Source organism: Panthera onca, chromosome B2 (assembly GCF_046562875.1).
Source record: "Panthera onca isolate mPanOnc1 chromosome B2, mPanOnc1 haplotype 2, whole genome shotgun sequence".
Classification (NCBI taxonomy): domain Eukaryota; kingdom Metazoa; phylum Chordata; class Mammalia; order Carnivora; family Felidae; genus Panthera; species Panthera onca.
The window spans coordinates 20,817,999-20,835,909 of NC_138343.1; positions in this window are offsets into that span (position 1 = coordinate 20,817,999).

A 17,911-nucleotide genomic window follows, 5' to 3' on the forward strand; every position below is an offset into this window, starting at 1 on the left:
ATGTACAGTACAGTATTATATATATTCGCCATGTTGTATATTATATCCCCTGGACTTCCTTATCCTATAACTGGAAGTTTGTACCTTTTGGCCACCTTCAACCATTTTGCCCTTCCAACACTCCCTATCTCTGGCAACTGCCAATTTGTTCTCTGAGTTCTATGAATGCAGGGTGTTTTTAGATTCCAAATGTAACTGAGATCATATAGTAAAATAAATAAATAAATTAATTAATTAATTAAATAAAATGATGTCTGGGTCCTACTGTCAGAGAGTAATACTCAGCAGGTCTGAATATTTTTGAAACTTGCCAGATTATCTTGTTTGATAATCAGGGCTAAGAATCACTAATCTGTGACTCTGGAAGAGTAGAGCCTCATTAAGTAGTTCTTGTATCCCTCATAACTGTGTTACCCAGAACTGCCATTCAATAAATGCTTGCTGATTTGTAATGGGATTGAAGTTGACTAGGAAGCCTGAATCAAAAATGGTTAATCATTTTCAGGGTAATAAAGTAGATGAGTGTCCCACCCTATCCCTTCAAAGGACTGGACCCGTAGCTATTTAGGAAATTTGACTGTTCAGGACAACATATTTCCAGAGGTGTTCAGGAAGCTCAAGATTACACTAATTTGGGGGAAAAATCACTATATTGCAGAAGCTTTTATCCCAAGGCATTAAATCTCACTAAACATGTAGGTTGGAAAGACTCCTACAGAGCAGAGTTGAAATCCACATGGAGAAAATACTAATGTGGGAGGTATGGTCATGTGGCTTGGAGATAAAGCTACTATAATATGGTCAACAAAAGATTTTCTGAGCAATGCCACAGTGACAGCCCTGGTGGCATATATCCCAAACTGCCTTTGATTCTCTACCATCCCTTATATGTATGTGGCTCATTGAAACTCCTGGTGGGAAGGAAATAAATACATCTTATATAACATACTTATTTGTATTTCTTCCACACTTAGCAGTGTGTTAGACATAACACATAATCAACAAATAAGTATTCAATCTTTTAGGAAGGAATAAGAGTGTGCTTGCCACCTGTGTCTTGTATGAGTCCTGTATCTAGCCAGTTAGGACCACATATTTTTACTATTCTCATTAACATGATATAGCCACAAAAGCATTGAAAATATGATCTTTCTATTTTAGGAGAAACAAAGAACTACAATTTTCTCTAAAAATAACCTAGATTGGAATTTTCTTCCACCCATGAGAGCACTATGTTTATGAACACACAGTCCCAAGACCTGTGTCAACAACATTCTAAAACAATGCTTCACTGTGATAATCACATATAATAAGCATTTGGTTCCTTAAGTTTTCATTAGTTTTGGAAATTCTTTTAGCCTGACAAAGACGGGATCTTTTTCACCCCCTTATAGCACAGCCCATCTGGTTAACAGCAGCCTTATACTAGGGTGCCTGAAGAGGGACAAAAAGTAAATTATGGATAATAGTGTCCCATGCCCTGAATCTGTTTCCAATCCCGAGAAGAATAGCAGAATAGCTTCCAGAGAAACTCCAGACTCAAAGTCAAGCCTTTGAAATGCTCAAAGTCAAGCATCTACGATCCCTTTGGAAAATTTTCTGGAGCTATCTGGGCATAGATCAAGAGCTTCGCCAATCTAAAGTACAAGTCACACCATGCAGAAAGAGCTACTTCTAGTGGAGAATGAGGGTATCATTTATCTATTGCCTGTCCTTCAGGATTCTTCATTGAAGGTAAGTATAGCTTTGCCGCGTAACTCCCAGACACTCTCTTGAAAGCAAGTCCTTATTCCTTTAGTGATCCTCAATTGGGTGAAGTGTTTGAGAGTTGTAGGAGCAGTTTCAATTGTCGCTTTAACTGGGAGGAGCCCAAAAATGCTATACATCCCATAATGCATAGAACAATCCTTCAGACCAAAGAACTTTCTTGCCTAAATACCAGTAGCACCTCCTCTGAAGCTAACAATTTAGTTACTTAATTACCAAGTTGGAAATAAGACATTAAGACCCCTAATGCTTATTTGGCTCTTCTGTTGTAGGCAGGTGGTGATCATCTACATATTACATTATTGAACAGAACCATCTGGAAAAAGGAGAGAACAATTCATCTCTCCCCAGTACAGGATCATCCATAGAGATGTACCCATCAGTATCTGTTGTTGGATGAGGCCACAGGTTAGAGACATTTAGGGAATATAACAGTTACAGTTAATTAATTCCACGTTCTACTCAACCCGTAGTCTAAATTTGAGGATGGCAATAGGAAAATCTAGAAATCAGCTTCAGCAAAACTATGCCAACCAAAATAAAATTAAACCAAAAGCAAGTCCAATACCAGGCAAATGTAATGAAGACAGTCTGGGAAATTATCAGATGAATTAAATGATTGAATATAATGACTACTGGCATGAAAGATGTTTTCTAAAATGAAGGAGCTGGTCTAAATTCTCTTATACGTTGGTAGTTACTAACTTTCTCTGCTCAGGAGGCAGATGTGTTTGGTTCTCTGTACTTTTAGTTTGTATTTCTTGTACCCCAAAGACAAAACTGAGCATGTATAAAATCAAATAGAATTGCTTTCAAGAAGATACAACCCAAAGTGGAAGTCTTGAGATTTAGTGCTTTTGAGGGATATGACTCTAATGGAATCCTGCTTTGTTTTCACCTGGCTCAGGCACAAGTGATGAGGAATGTACTCAGGACAGCTTTTAGGCAGAAAATATAATCCAGATTCCCAGATAAATTCTGAGTTTTAAGGCAGCGCTCCAAATGTAATGAGGTGAGGTGCGTTCTGATTAAAGTACTGCATGTCTAAGAATGTTATAAATACCTGCCCAAAATATGCAAACAGACACATCTTCATGTATTAACCAAATATTTGTTGATCTCTAGTATATCTATGCCATCATGCCAAAAGAACTAGAGTTTGGTTTCCTTCCCCAATGTGCATGCCCATTCCACAGAGCTGAACAGAAGGATAAGGGGTGGAGGGGAGGGACTAGCAGAAAACAGGAGAGGATGGGTCAGGCAGGACGCAGTGGGGCTGATTGCCTCCAAAACGCAAGTCACCCTTGGAAAGTCTTCCAATTTTCAGCAAAGGCAGGTATAGGTATGTCCACAGGTAAGCCAGCAGCATCTCCTATTAAAATGATCTCTCTTGTTTCTGGAGACTGTGCTTTGAACAGCTTCTTGGGATTTGCTTCAGCTCTTGTTGGTTGGCCGACAAGATTCTGTGTTATAGAGAATCTCAGTCTGATTCTGTGTTTATTATAAATACAGACATTAAAATATTCTTCCAGGATATATTCAAAGACATGGTGGAATTTGGATAATACTTCCCAGAACCAGGATATAAACTGCAGGCCATAATATAATGGCTGGGATGCTCAATAAGACAGAATCTTATATCTGTATTTATGCAGATGTGGCTGGAATGTATGGAGATCCAGCACAGGGCATAATACAAGCCATCTTTGGAAGTGTCTGACATTACTAAATACTCTTGCTGGTCCAGGAAGTAGCATGGAGTCCATGTGGAGGTTGCCAACAGAGTTCAGGAATCAAAAATGAAGCTAACTCTCTGAGTCTCCCATTGTCCTAGGTAAAAATGTCACAGTTATTATAACAAAGGGCATCATCCTATATGCAAGGCTTCCAGAAATTTATACAGACCATGATCAATATTTTGCAGAGTAGGGTCATAGCCAAAATGCAACTCTGAAGTCTGGACTCTCTTTTTCCTGGTACGTTAACTGGTTATTTGGCAGACCTAGTCCTTCCAGAATGCTGAATCCTTTGGAGGATATAGAAGAATATTTTCAGGACTTGAAATGGTAAGGTTAAATACTTAAAAATGGGGAGAGGTGGTGATGGATCTCTTGGATTGAAGAGATCTCTGCACCTTCCCACACTTCCTTTAGAAGAGACAGAGAACAGAAATACAGTAAAACCTTGGATTGCAAGTAACTTGTTCTGTGAGTATTCCACAAGATGAGCAAACATTTCTGACAAATTTTAACTTGATAAACAAGTGATGGCTTGCAATACAAGTAGTACATGATGCCAAACATCACGTAATCACAACTGAGCCAATGGTTCTTCTCTCTCTCTCTTTCTCTCTCTCCCTGTGGGATTGTGGGTGATCATCTCCCATGCTCAGTCTCAGGCCACAGTGTTTGGCAGAAATCAGTGATTTTTCAGAATTTTGGCAAGTGCCCACAACTAGCACTGGTGTATTTTTTGTCATTTGAAAGCACCTATGGACAGTCCTTTGCTTTTCCATGCAAGAGCAAACTTAAAAATGCTTTGCTTCATTCTAGGTCAGGCTACCTGCAGATATAGACCCTTTCCTTCACTGCCTTATTGCCAGTGTCATTAAATACAGTATATGACAAGAGTTTATTAATACTGGACTATAGTCAACATCCATGCAAGCATATACAATGGCCCCACGCAGAAAAAGTCGAAAATAAAAGCAGTAAGGAGATGATTATGGTAGAAGTTAAGAAGGAAATCATCAAGAAGTACAAACATGGATGTGAGTGACCAAAATTGCAAGATTTTATAAGAAGTCTAAGTCTGCATCTCATCTGCAGAGGAGGAGGAGAAAAAGGTGGAGGAATCCATCACTTCAAATGAGATTAGGCAGATGTGTAAAATTTGGGAAACAGTGCAAAATTTTGAAGAAAAGCATCACCTGAATAAGGCTGTAGCAGTGCAAGCGATGAATCTGTTTAATGACAATGCAACGTCATATTTCCATGAAATCCTCAAAAGAAGGCCAAAGCAATTGTCATTGGATACGTTCCTTGTGAAAGTTGCACAAAAAGAAAAAGATTCCGTTGAGCCAATAGATAGCAGTGATTCTGTTAGTGATAGTGAAAATCGTCCTACACAATAACCCTCCCTCTTTCTTCTCCCTCACACCTGCCACGAAGGTTATCAAAGGTAAGTGCAGGTTAATTTGTTTACTTTTCTTTCTCTTTTGTATATTCTTTATTATTTTGTATTATAGTACAGAATTGTAATCATTTTTGCATGAATATGTTTGGCTTATGGAATGAATCATCTGAGTTTCCATTATTTCTTATGGGGAAATTTGCTTTGATATACAAGTGCTTTGGATTACAAGTATGTTTCCAGAATGGATTATGTTCACAAACCAAGGTTTTACTATAATCTAATCCTGTAAAGTAATACAGGAGATACCATACACTTCTACTTCATGAAAAGGCATTTTTGATTAAAGACAAAAAAAATCTCATGACAAAATGCAATTGCTTTTACTTTACTGTGGACTTTTAAAAGCCAAAATATTCAACCAGTTAAACAAAGAACAGGAAAGAAAGAAGATACAATCAAGTGATGGCATCTACTCCTTTTGCAGTGACATCTGGGAAAGCTTGGTTACCAGTGAGAGGTTGTCTGGGTAGGAAGGGGACCAATAAGTCTGCACAGGGGAAGATCTTGCTTCAACACACACACACACACACACACACACACACACACACTTGGTCTCTGCCCTGTCTGCTATCCTATTGGCCATTTATCCAAGGAGGACTTCTATATTCCAAAGTTCAGTTACCACAGCCTTGGAGGCCTCAAGGCCCATACCAATTGAAGTAATGATTCCATCAGTCTATAGATTTCATATACATTCTCTTTTCAGACTTATCTAAAGACAAAACAAGAACAGATATATCTGGTTGGCAAGCCAGCTGTCAACCACGTTAGCCCCCAAAATAATTTTTAAATTTACTGGTTATTCTTTTTTTTTTAACTTTTTAAAAAAATGTTTATTTGTTTTTGAGGGGGGGAGGAGGGAGACAGAGTGCAAGTGGGGGAAGGGCAGAGAGAGAGGGAGACAAAGTCTCTGAAGCAGGCTCCAGGCTCTGAGCTGTCAGCACAGAGCTTGACACAGGGCTTGAACTCACGAACTGTAGATCATGTCCTGAGCTGAAGTCAGGTGCTTAACTAACTGAGTCACCCAGGTGACATAGTTAATTATTCTACACATAGACATACACAATTATCTCTAGGTTCTGAGGAAGAGACATCTGTTACATGATATTTTTCCAGGAGAAAGGAGGAGCCTAAGACAAAAGTCCTCAAGTTATCTCCCCACATTATGATACCTCTTGACCTGATTTCCAGCCTATATTGGCACAGATTAGATTTGGAATTCATGTATGTCAAGGATTGGACTCAGTTCATCAACTGTGAGCTTTAGCTGTCCTGGTTTATGTCAGCTTCCTCATAAGAGAACGGTCAGATTCTATGTGCATTGAGTCCTGAATCCATCTAAGCTCAGGTCTTCACTACTTAAACATTTTTGATTTTTAGAAATGTCTTATATCCCACTGGTAAATTTACCTTCGTCAAACCAGCTTCTTTGAGAAGCAGGTGTGGGGGCAGAGGTAAATTTTTATTTACCTGGAGTCTTCTTATGAAGGTTGCTCTAGCATCATGATACTGAAGACATTAATTTGATGATTTGGAAGATTAGTATTGGAATAGGCTAAGCCCAAGGTAGGTGTGAGCAGGTTCTTCAATTTCTATAGTTGATTTAAAGAGGTCTGTTATTAGAGAAACTTGAATAGAAAAAAATGGGAAATGAATCATGTAGCTCGTGCTTCTGGCACACCATACCACATCCCTCCAGTCCATCTAGTTTCAGTGCATCTCTGACCAACAGTTCTGTGCATACTACCAAAATCCCACATCAAGAGCTTTTCTCAAGGTCCCTCTGATTTTCTGACTTTGAGATTTCTCTAAAACTATTGAAATCTGCTGAGATTCAACTATTTTCAATCCATATACACACTGGAGTTAAGACTCCTGGGGATAGCCCTCAAATAACAGGGGCAAAGGCCAGTATATAAATGTTACAGACCACCTGTCTCCTGGTGGGACAGTCTTGAGTTGCATTCCACAGTTCCTCAGAGAATCCCCAGTGGAACTGACCCTTTCTGTCTCTTTCTCCCTATTCTCTCATTTTTGCTTCCATAAATCACCTCCTGAATAAACTTTGTGCACCTAGGAGCAAGTCCTTGTCTCAGGCCCTCCTTTCAGAGCATCTCCTTCAGGACATCTCCAGGAGAGTGTATACTTGTCCAGGGCATCAGTTAAAACTTCTCCAGTTGAAAATGTCAAGAAATCCAACAGAACATGTATTTTGATCAATGGGAATGTATTGGCTCATTGACCTGGAAGGTGTAAGGACAAAACTGACCTCAGACAGTGACTGCGATGTGGGGATTTCAAATATAACATTAAGATCCAGCATCACTGTCTTTTGACTCAGTTCTACAGCCTTCCATATGTTGGCTTTATCCTCAAATAAGATTTCCCTCTGTGGTCATAAAGTGACTATAGAAGTTTCATATCTTTTCTTCTTTAAGCTTCAGTTGCACTACAAACAGCAAGAATATCTTTCCCAGAGATTCTAGGAGTCCCATCATGTTTATTTGACTTCTTCTGGGTTGCATGCAGATAGGCAATGGGATGCTCCAAATCTACATGTGGATATGTAATCAAGGGAATGGGTAAGGGGTGACATCCCAGAAAGAGATCACATATGGTTGTCAGAATAAAGGTAAATGGTTTCTGGGTGACGAAATACAACTAAAATCCATTACAGTCCACTCCTCTGGGCATCTCTGAACACACACACACACATGCATGTGCATGCATGCTTCCTCCCATATCTTATAAAGTTGCTTGAAATACCTACTTAAAATACATTCACCACTTCTCCAAAAGGAGATAATCCAATTCTAATCCAGCACCAAACCTAGGATCTCTGGATAATATGCAATCTTGCCAGTCAAGGAAAAAATGTCATGCATCATAATCTGATATAGCTAACTGATCATTTTAGCAACCCCTGACACTCAATATACAGTGGTGGGGGAAGAACAAGATAATTTCCATTAAGCCATTTGAGAAAAGCAACAATTAGAAATTACTTAGTGTTCATCAATCCAAAACAAATATCACGTTCCACTGGACAGGAATAACAAGGCTTACTTCCTGGCATTGGACCTTGATCCTTGGTTAACCAATCTGGACAGCTCTAGGAAGTTCTCCCTCATCTGTTTTCTTCCATGGCTCATGGTTTCTCCTTGGGAGATCTCTTTGTCCATTATCCTCCATAGTCATATCTCAGATGGTCTTAAGAGGTAATGCTACTTAAAAGCTATACTCTATCAACTCCTTTCTTAATGACATGAATTTAAGCTGAAGAGTGTCTTCAAAATCAATCACAAATTGTTCTTGGCTTAGGCTTATGTTTTTATTATAAGCCCTCACTGAAACCACAAAAAGTAACCAGCATACTCTAACACCCAGAATTCTTCCTACCAAGTCCCCTTGTGTTGTCACCTTTGGTAGTCCATGGTGTGAGTGCCAACACAAGAGCAGGTGAAAATTTGATGAGCATTTTTACTATGCTTAACTACTATTGCCAACTTTACAACCTGAGGTAGAGAATTCCTTCTGACTTCCATTCAACGTTGACTCAGCCAATTATGGAATCTGCTACTTGCTAATCCTTACTCCTGGTACTAACTTATCGATCACTCATTTATTCAACAAATATTTCTTCCATGCCTATTACATGTCAACCATTGTTCTCAGTTCTACTGATACAGTGGTAAATCAGGCAAGATCCTGCTTACACGGAACATACAGTTAGAATTCATTCATTTCCATGAGACAAAAAAAAAAAAAAATCTGGACCTAATAGGATTAAGCCAAAAAATGTAATTTATTAACTAAGATAACTGAAAAGTTCAGGGGTAATATTGGCTTCAAACATAGCTTTGTGTAAATGCCAAATGATGTTGCCAGGACCCAGTTTGTCTTCATCACATGGTCTATTGGCCATGGCCTATTCTGTATCTTGGCTTTATTTTCAGACAGTCTCTCTCTTCCTGATCACAAGATGTCTACAGAAGATCTAGATTGTATATCTTCCAGGCGTTAAGCCCAATAGGATTTCATTTTATTCACTCTGATTGAGTCATACTGGGTCCCTAGCCAGGGAACTGAGACATGCTGATTGGCCAGACCTGAGTCATATGTTCTGCACCTCAAAGGAGCCAAAACAACCAAAAGTAGATGGAAGGAAAGTGGATTAGGGGTGGTTCCCCAGAGTGATATTGGGGTGTGGTTATCAGAGACGAGTGAATGGATACTGGGCAGCAAAATGTATCCACCAGATCCAGAGGAGTGCGGATGTCCTGACTCACATACACACCCAGTCCAGGATCTCCAGGAGTTGACCAGGAGTTGGTGGTGCTACATTCAGTTGAGAAATATCTGAATCAATGATTCATAATGGCCAGTGAGTACATGAAAGCTCAAGTCCCAAGTCAGAAAGTTATTGAAAGAAAGTATGGGTGTTGCATATGCCAAAGGGCATTCTGACTGTCCTGACTGAGCTTGTCTGGAAATTTTGTTCCCCTTCATCACACTCTAAGATCTGGGTGAGGTTATATGTCCCTAAGATTCAGTTTTACAAAGGCTTGGGCTCCTCCAAGTTGCTTCAGAAGATTAGAGATTGGAAGGGAGGGAGTAGTAAGGCTGTAATGACATATTACCAGTTTTCTCGAGTCATTGCCAAGAATTACTCAAAGCTGGAGAATAACAGGGTAACAAGAAGAATATGACACATCTTTTCAGAAAATATATTTTGCTCAATAGGAAGTAATTTAAAACATTACTTATAAACATATATAATGGCATAGAATGCAACATTTACATTAATTTTATGACACAACCATAAACTTCAAAAAAGTTTTCAAGCTTGCTGGGGATACTCAAAGGAAAATCACTTGCACAGTGGAGAGAAAAAAAACCAACTCTTTTCCCCAGACAGAGATTAAGAAGCATGATCCTTATCTAAGAAGTTAATCCAGCCTCTCTAAGCAGAAAATTCAGTGTATTGGCAAGGTCTTTTTAGTAGCCAGGGAAGCAGCCATTGAATATGGCTGAGTAATGCGCCTGTTTATTATCCCCAACAGGCCCACTGGGAAACCATTTGAAATCCAAAGTGAACAGAACTTCATTGTGAGTAAGTAGGCCTTGCAATTACAGAATTGTGAGGAAAGTATTAATCTCTTTCTTTCTGTTAGACAATCAGGAAAATAAATATGCACTTTCACAACCCACACTGGTGGGCAGGGCATAAAGAAGAACAACCTAGGGAAGTCTGCCAGGACAGTATCCAGGAAGAGTCTGACACTCTTGGTTGGATTTGAAGCAGTGGTACCAAAGCCCACTGCCTGACCAACTCTGGGAGACTTGGAGAGGCAAAGACCACCAGAGCCCATCCTCCCAGAGCCTCTGAGATACTATTTCTGGGCCGACTAAAACTCTGGAAAAGTACTGCTATCAGGAGAAAGGTGTGTCCTAGGGGATTAACAGTGCCCCTGATAGAGTTTTCCTAATCCCTCTAATGGCAGAGAGGTAAAGTTTAGAGGAAGGAGGCACATGGTACAGGGGTTGAGGGCCTGCACACAGAAACTGGGTGCATCAGAACAGAGTCCCCTATGGGAGGCTGGCCACCTTACCTGCTTGTCCTTAGACCACAGATAATGTCAGCATACAGTTTGCAATTCTTACCATAGGTTGTCATTCCCTTTGGTTTTCCCCATTCCTCCAATAAAATCTTATCCACCCAGACAGCTATGTGTGGAAGGCTATAAAGAGAAGCTCCCCAGAGCTACAAAGAGGGGTGTGAGGCCTGTATCACTGTAGTAGAAATAGTTTGAGAAGTGAGGTGGCTGCTTAGCTCACAATTCCCATGGTGATCTTGCCTTTCCCTCCTTTCTTTGAGGAAATTGCTTTAGTCTTAACATAGGGTCCACCTGTGAGCTGCATGGCACCAACTCAGGCCACACCAGTCAAAGGGAAGCTCTTGGCCCCAGCTAGGCTCTTCCACCTGGCCCCGGATGCAGGCCAGCCAATCAGAACCCTTCCCAGTTTTGTCCTCTCAGAGGGAAAAGTTGGGAATGTGTGTGCCTGTTACTACCGGTACCCATGATTCAAACCCTAAGGAAAACAATAATTTAGGGAAATGATGGCATGTAAAAAGAAAGAAGTGAAAGAGAGAACCCTGTTCTTTCTACCATTTACTTACATGACTCAGTACATTCTCCCTTTTCCTAAGCTGCTTGGTATTGGATAATTATCACTTGAAAATAAAGATCCTGTTCAATCAGTATCCTTCACACCACACGTGTACACGGGCAACACATGCACACACACACACATATGCACACACATGCGCATGCATGCACACACACAGGCACACTGCAGTCAGTGGATTCCAGACTGAGACCAATGGTGAGGGAAGTGGAGTCTAAAGTAGAAAAAGTGGGCACATAGCTCTGAGAAGTCACATCAACACCTTGAGAGCAGATGGAAGACATCCATGCCTCTTTCCCAAAGGATATGGAGAGAAGGAACTTTTTAAAGGTGGGAAAATTCACAGCCTAGATTTGCAAGTCCTGGGACCAGAGCTAGAACCCGAGCTTGAAGTCATCAGAAACAGATCTCACGCTACTACACCAAGTGGGCCCCACAAGTGAAAAGGAATTTTGAATGGTAATAAGAATAGGTATATAGTAATAATTTCTCAAAAAGTGATAATAATCATGAAAACTATTTGCTGGATTAACTTTTACATCTAAGGCATCAGAGTAGATTTGGTGTGCCATAATATGCAATTATTATCTAAATATATTTTGACATTTCTGAGAAGTTGCTGGTAAGTATCAATTTTAAATATTAAAACTAAGATACAGAGAAGAATTCTCTTCCTGGATATGTCCCAGAAAATCAGAGCTCCTATTCTATTCCAGAAGAAAGGCAATGAAAGCAGCTTGATCTGGACTCATTTGGGTTGCTGCCCCCCTCCCCCGCTATGATTCATACATTGAAGGTCTAGCCCCCAATGTTAAAGAGATGGTCTTTGGAGATGGGGCCTTTGGGAGGTAACTAAGGTTAAATGAGATCATGAAGGTGGAGCCTTCATGATGGGATTAATGCCCTTGTAAAAAAAGAAAAGAATTAACTCTTTCTTTCTCATTCTCTCTCTCTCTCTCTCTCTCTCTCTCTCTCTCTCTCTCTCTCCAACATGTGAGGATGCACCAAGAAAGCAGCCTTCTGCAAGCCAGGAAGAGAATTCTCACCAGGAGCCAAATCTTCTGGGCACTTTGATCTTGGATATCCAACTTCTGGAACTGCAAGAACTGATTGTTTAAGCCAACCAGTCTATGATACTTTGTTATGGCAGTTCGGACAGACTAACTCAGAACCCAGGACCACAGATACTGCAACCTCCCAGGTTCTCTGGTTTCCAGTGTGGAGTTCCAGTCTTCTGTCACACTATCAGGTAAGGCACCAGACTTGCCCCGTCTTCTTCACTTCACTGGAAACAGAAAAGAGATAAGAATGGATTGTCCCTGAGGATCTGGATGTGTAAACCATGAACCTGACATTCATTCTAGCCATCCACAGTGGCTTCCTACTAATAACAGTTCTTGACCTAAAGAATAAATTGAGCAATTAGATTTATTTTTAATATGAAACATTGCATAGATAAGATTCATTTTCAGGAGAAGGAAAAAAACTGTAAAATTAGAGTCACACCCTCCTGATTCAGAAAGTTCCTGGCCACTGGCCTATTCAGAAACTGTCAAAATAGTATCTTATATTCAAAAGCATGTTTTTATTCTATTGTAGAGAAGTAAAAGGTTGATTTTTTTTAAAGCATAAGTTCTAAAAAATGAATAAGTCACTTTAGTCAAAAATCTTTTTTGTAAGGCCTGAAATAATTAAAATGGTAGGGATAGTGCAAGCTAATATTTTTGAGTCATTCTTCTGACCTTGTGTGCTCATTTTGAAGTGCAAAAATTATTTCTGAAAATGGGTTGTAAACACAAGCAATGAAGGGGTAACTAACCATGAAAGTAATTAATTAAAAGATTTCCCACTTAGTTGCATGTTTTCTACAGTAAAAACACTTTTAGAAAATTGCTAACATTAGAGACTCAGATGCACTATTAGTTAAATCTTAATTTAAGAAAATTACAACCACATACAGTTACCCTAAGAAGCTTGCATCCATGTGGCGGCCATCCCCACCTAGGAGAGCTAGTTTTCTGGAAGCCCCAGGATATGGTTTAACTTGGGGAAACATTAAGGCAAAACTAAGGTGGGAAGGGAGAAATTACAAGGAAACATGTGGATGTCATTGTAATAGCACTTTAAATGCACAAAATTTAAGCATAAAGACAACATAGGGAGTCGGTAAATTACCAGTGATATTTTTTATTGTGGCAAAAATATGTAACATAAGATCTCCCCTCCACAAATTTTTCACTGTGCAGCACAGTATTGCTGACTATAGACAAAATGATGTATAGTGGATCTCTAGAACTTTTTCACCTTGCAGATTTGAAACTCTGTACTCACTGAACAGCAACTCCCCATTTCTCTCTTCTCCCCCTAGCCCCTGGAAACAACCTTTCTACTGTCTCTATGAATTTGACTACCCTAGGTACTTCACATAAGAGGAAGCATACAGTATTTGTCCTTTTGTGCCTGGCTTATATTACTTAACATAATGTCCTCAAGGTTCATCCATGTTTTAGCCTGTATCAGAATGTCTTTTTTCTTAAGGCTGAAAAATATTCCGTCATATGCATAGACTGCGTTTTCTTTATCCATTCATTTGCCAATGGACATTTAGGTTGTTTCCACCTCTTGGCTATTGTGAATAATGCTGCAATGAACATGGGAGTGAAAACATCTCTTCCAAATCCTGATTTAAATTGTTTTGGAGAAATATCCAGAAGCATAATTGCTGGATCATATGGTAGTTCTATTTTCAACTTACTGATATTTTATGTATATAAATCTGCAGTAATTATTTTCTAAGATTAAGGTCTATTTATCATGTTCTAATAGCTAGAAACCGTTCATGATTTTGCTTTTCCTGGTTTCGGTGAAATGCTTGTTTTTCTTTATTAAAGATAATGAGCATGTAAATTTTTTACATTTTTTGTCACTAATGTTATGGCGTGAAATGTTTCATTCTTACTATGATTCTAGAGACATGGAACAACCTGTGTGTTTGAGAGACTTTGTGTAGCGCTTGAGCACATAGGTATTTCTTCACCCCCTTCCCACTGCCCAGAGTTACACAGCTTCACTTGCCCAGTATCCTTTCAAGGCAAATCAGGAGCTGTCAGCAACTCTGATTAATGTCTCAGCTCCCTCCTTCCCACAGACAGGAGAATATGGTCCAAGTCCCATATTAGATTTTCCTCATCTTCCTTCCTTTCTCCCAAGTTTTAGTGGAAAAACCTCTCTTCCTGATCTACCACTCAGTTTATATTCCTTTCTATTCCCAACCTCCCGATATTATCCTTTTCCAAAGCACACACATAAGAAACAAAGTTCTTGCAGTTGACAAAATGGTACGCAGAAATAAACCCCTGCATAACGCAACGGAGATGGGGAAGGAATTACCACTCTCTTCTGAAACCATGTTTTATTTTAGGTGAAATTTTTTTTTTAACATTTATTTATTTTTGAGACAGAGAGAGACAGAGCATGAACAGGGGAGGGTCAGAGAGAGAGGGAGACACAGAATCTGAAACAGGCTCCAGGCTCTGAGCTGTCAGCACAGAGCCCGACGCGAGGCTCGAACTCACGGACCGCAAGATCATGACCTGAGCCGAAGTCGGCCGCTTAACCGACTGAGCCACCCAGGCACCCCTGAAACCATGTTTTAAAGAGGTTGCTTGAAATGTGAAAACAAGCAACAGCCATGGGTGTCCACAAGCAACTGCATAGGCTCCTCAATTATGTGTCAATTCTGTTTTAAAGATCTCAAGGCCCATCAATAACAGAAGTATAGAAATTGTAGCAGATTGTATTTTCCAAAGATGGCCACAACAGTATCTCACAGCCCACACCATTTACTTGAAATGGACTTTGACAATCTTCCCACAGAAATGTGGAGTCCGTGTTCCCAGCCCATAAGTTTGGGTGAGTTTGTAAGTCTGGTGAAAGGGATGTGTGACTTCAGAGACTAGGTTGTAAAAGATGATAAAGCTTTCCCCTTGGTTCTCTTGGGACACTTGCTTCTGGAGGACTGACTTACCATGTAGGTCATCTCTATACTCTGAAACCACCATGGTAGCCCAAACTAGCCTATACAGGGAGACCACATGGAGAGTCCCTGAGACTATTGAAGAGAGATGTCCAGCTAACCCCAACTATCCCATTTCCAGCCACTCTCTGACTGAAATGACATCAGAAGCTGGAGCCAGAACCACCCAGCCAAACCTTCCTGAATTCCTGACCCACAGAATCATGAAAGATAAACCACTAAGTTTTGGGATGATTTGTTACACAGCAATAGAATTACTTACCTTTTCTCTTTCCTCTTTAATAATATTCTCTCACACAATCTTTCTTTTTCTTATTTTTTTAATGTTTATTTTTGAGAGAGAGAGAGAGAGAGAGAGAGAGAGAGAGAGAGAGAAAGCACAAGTGGGGGGGCAGAGAGAGAGGGAGACACAGAATCCAAAGCAGGCTCCAGGCTCTGAGCTGTCAGCACAGAGCCCAACACAGGGCTTGAACTTGTGGACCACAAGATCATGACCTAAGCCAAAGTTGGATGCTTAACAGACTGAGCCATCCCAGGTGCCACTCTTACACAATCTTTCTTAAAATTGAGTATGGAATTGACTTGATGTTTACTTAAATAATTTTTATTATAAATATAATTACATATGCAGTTAGAGGTTAATACAGCTGATCCTAGAGTCAGTCTGCTGGACTAGAATCCTTCTACCACTTATTAATCACATGACCTTGGGCAACTTACTAAACTACATTTCAGCAGACCTCCGTTGTGTAACAGCCATGCAGTTTTTGTGGGAATCAGTCTTTGAACTACATGGATAGACTTCCCTGGGTATATGGAGCCAACCATGATAATCTCATCCCTATTGACACAGTGATTACCTCAAACCTAAACCAATCGGTGCCAGACATTCTCTTAGCTACAGAAATTGGTCTGAAGCAAAACAATCGCAGCAAGGCCAATAGAAGTTGTAGGAGTGACTCTTTCTCCTAGGTGTGAATGAGAAGATAAGTGGCCCTGGTAGAGGAAGCCGGCCATCTTGGGATCCTGACCAAAGCCAACCAGAAAATGAAGCTGACACATAGTAGAGGTTGAGCCAAAGTAATTATAGAGAAACTGAGCCAGACCCCTGGCCAAACTACCTGAAGCTCACTCTACCTCTGAACTTTTCAATTCTATGATTTGACAAATCTCTATTATTATTTTTAAAACTTTCAATTGAGCCTTACATTACTTAAGCTTTACCTCTCTGTGCCTCAATATCCTCATTTTTAAGATGGGGATAATACTGGTGCCTTCTTCTTTGATTCATCACAGGAAACAAAGGCAATAGTACATGTAAAGTTTTTAGATTAGTGCCTGGCAGAAAGAAATGAGCTTAATAAAGTAAAATATATGCACATAAAGCTAGGATTAAAGTGATAGGTATGGTTCTCATGCAACTATAACTTAAAAGCAAATTTATAAATTAAATTCAAACAAGCAGAGACGCCTTGATGTCTCAGCCGGTTAAGCATCCCGACTCTTGATTTCAGTTCAGGTTATGATCTCATGGTTTGTGAGTTCGAGCCTTGCATTGGGCTCTGTGCTGACACATGGAGGCTGCTGGGATTTTCCCTTTCCCTCTCTCTCTCTGCTCCTTCCCTGCTCGTGCACTCTCTCTATCTCTCTCAAAATCAATAAAAACATTTTTAAAAATTTAAGCAAGCAGGGGATTGAACGTATTAATGCAGTCATTCAGGTGATTCACAATATGCTAATATTCATTGTTTTATAAAGTCATAGAAATTAAGACAGAAATTAAAATATTAAATCCTCACCAAGAACTCATTAGTCCCCTAGAACACATACAAAACCCTAGTAGAAACCAAAATGTCAATTCGTTACCCATCCAGGACATTCCTACTGAATGAAGAAGCGTAACAAATGTGTTTGGAGATCTTTTCTAGGGAAATTAAGCCAGTTGAATTTTCTGCTTTATATCCAGAAATCCTTGAAATCAAAATGTCATCATCCCATTCAGAAAAGTCTCAAAAAAATGAACTTCAAACAACTTGACTGAGAGATAATTTAGTTTCACACTCCATCCATTTCCTAACAATGGAAAAGGTATTAGAATCCTAAAATACAGTTCATTATATTAATCATTTAACACCATTTTCCTAATGGAGAGCTATTGCCTCAACAGTAATGCCAGTCCTTCAGATTTTTTCACACAGTGTCATAATTAGCCATGACATTCAGCGGACCACCTGACAAGAACAGCACAGCAAAGGGCAGCTTAAGTTCAATTACATGTCCATGGTTCTAGAGCCAGGAGTCAGTTATTCACGCTGAGTAAATAACATTGATTTTGTTTATTTTATCGTCTGTGTGATATACACTGAGGCTTGAGCAGCTGGTAAATTTTATAACTTGTTGAGATAATTTTTACTCTTATCTACAAAGCTGCATTCCATGGAGTTCTTTTCTTTCCTTCAACTATAGCTGTACTTGTTATGAGAATTCTCATGGTGAAAATTTCCAGTTAAAGACAATTGTGATATAGAGTGGGTCTACACTTGGCAGAAGACCAACCTCAACCATCGCTCAGTTGTCAATATAGTAAAGGGAAAGGAGTCATTTTGATCGAGGAACATTTTTGACAGATCAGAAATGCTGACCTGGGGTACAAGTGAGATACTGTTTTGATAGCAGATTCTGGCTTGAGCCTGAGCTACATGATGAGGCAGATTCAGACTTGCA